General features: G+C 41.7%; 1 pseudogene; it reads left to right on the top strand.

Moving 5' to 3' along the window:
* The first annotated feature begins 745 nt into the window (after positions 1–745).
* Positions 746–1,609, top strand: LOC147442684 (uncharacterized; annotated as a pseudogene).
* The last annotated feature ends 374 nt before the right edge of the window (positions 1,610–1,983 follow it).

Here is a 1,983-nt window from a genome sequence, read left to right as displayed (position 1 = left end):
CGCGCCTCGCAGCTCGCTATCCCGTGCAACTCACTTCCCTTGCCCGCCTGCTGCACAGCTCCAGCACATACATACACACACAACACATACACACAGTAGCTTTAATTTATTAAAAATAATAATAATAAGAGCACATTCACACACTCACAAACACATACACATACACTCAGACTCGTTGTACGCGTAACTAACACTTGCTGCAGTAACTGGTAGTGGCCATAAGGAGGCCGGAAATTGAGCATTGCTAGGCAGAATTTTCCATGCAAGTCATCAAAAGAGCAAATTGAAGCGAAAAAATTGAGTGTGCCAGGGATAAGAGTAACAGTGAGGCCGGAAAAGCAAAAGTTGCGGACAGATACACTTCAAAAGTCGGATGACCTATGGTCACCTGCGTGGTGGTTTAATTTAAATTAAACGCCATATAAAGTGTGCTATCAACAGGCAAATTGAGGTCGTTTTAGTTCAGGTCAAAAGTGCTTTGCTAATCTACAATTTTGCAGATAAGAGCAAATTTCATCGCTCAATCAACTGGAATCGAGGTATCACAAAGGCGAGTAGTCGTCGCAGTACAGTGGTAAGTATCTTGCCAACTAGTGCTACAGCTATACAAGTAAATCAGATCGACAAGATCACAGCTAAGCCTAGCAGAGAGCTTTGAATTAGGAAAACCACTGGTCACCCATGGGAGAGGCTAGAAAAAGGGAATACAAGTGCTCAGCAGGTCAGTAACATGGTTGAAAGAAAAATGGAGCAGCAGATTCAACAGCCACAGTCAATGGCAACATCGGCAAATCAAAGCAGTTAGGATGTAGCTTCAAGCTCATTAATAACAGTCAAATCAGTTGGTGTCAGGTTGGAGTTAATAGGTCATTTCAAAGACTTTCCATGCTACATGGATGATGCAGACAATCGCTATCTAAAGTCCAAGCAAAATGCGCTGAAAAGCCCGACAATACAGGTTGTGGAAGTAGAAGAAGCTACCAACATGGCTAATTCACAAAAGAACCTAATGGAAGATTATTTAGGATCAGTGTACATGAAGCTCAAACCAGGTAGTGAGTTGGACATAATAAAATTGCACAGGCAAGATCTTCCAGAGGTTAGCAGTTGTCGAGTCACTGTGCACTTGATAAAGTCAAATTACAAGGACAAAAACTGTAGCAGTCTCTATAGAGATATGGAGGGTAGATGGTACAAAGCAGAAACACCTCAACAAGCGACAGAAGAGCCAGATCAATGCTTCATAGCTCATGAAGATGGTTCAAAGTTGGGTTACAAATTCATGTCGACAAGGGGTAATATTTACCGCTTGATAATGAACTTACCTTTAGCTTCCAATGCAGATACAGTGGTAGCTCATAACAGAAAAATCACTCAAGAGACGGGGCCTACTATAATCAATCTGCCAAAAAATGAAGACACAATCAGTAGGAAGGAATTCCTTGAAGCCATGTGTAAACGAAAGTTGCCTTCAACCACTTCAGAAATCAACAAGCAACCTGAACCAATAGCCCTTCATTGGATCCACGAAACGAGATGGAAAGATCCAATTTATGTAGATTCTGTTGGACAAAGATGGGGTTCAAGTCACGCGGGTAAGGACATTTAGCGAGTCAGTTCCTAGGACACTATGGGCAACGCGCATTGGAGACAAGAGCTATGATATAGATGGAAGATGCTATGAATTAGATCTTATTGCGAATAAATTCTCCGAAAGAGCTGTAGCTTTCATCTTGTCACCTTCAACTCCACAAGACCAAATTGAGCAACGGACACATGACGAAATGATATCTAACCAGGTAAATATTGGTCTCACTGCCACTATTGCACAAAGTCAATCACTAGAAGATAGGGAAGTGCACTTTAAAAGCTCTAGGCTTCCACTGACACATGATCAGACTTTGAATTTGTATGAGCACAATTCAACTCCTTTCATTACACAGATGAGTGCCACAACACAACATTCACAAGTACAGAAAACTA

The sequence above is a fragment of the Adiantum capillus-veneris genome, chromosome 14, assembly GCF_014529385.1.
Source record: "Adiantum capillus-veneris isolate H3 chromosome 14, ASM1452938v2, whole genome shotgun sequence".
Taxonomy (NCBI): Eukaryota; Viridiplantae; Streptophyta; class Polypodiopsida; order Polypodiales; family Pteridaceae; genus Adiantum; species Adiantum capillus-veneris.
The sequence above is the reverse complement of the archived record's forward strand: the minus strand, read 5'-3'. Positions and strand labels throughout refer to the sequence as shown.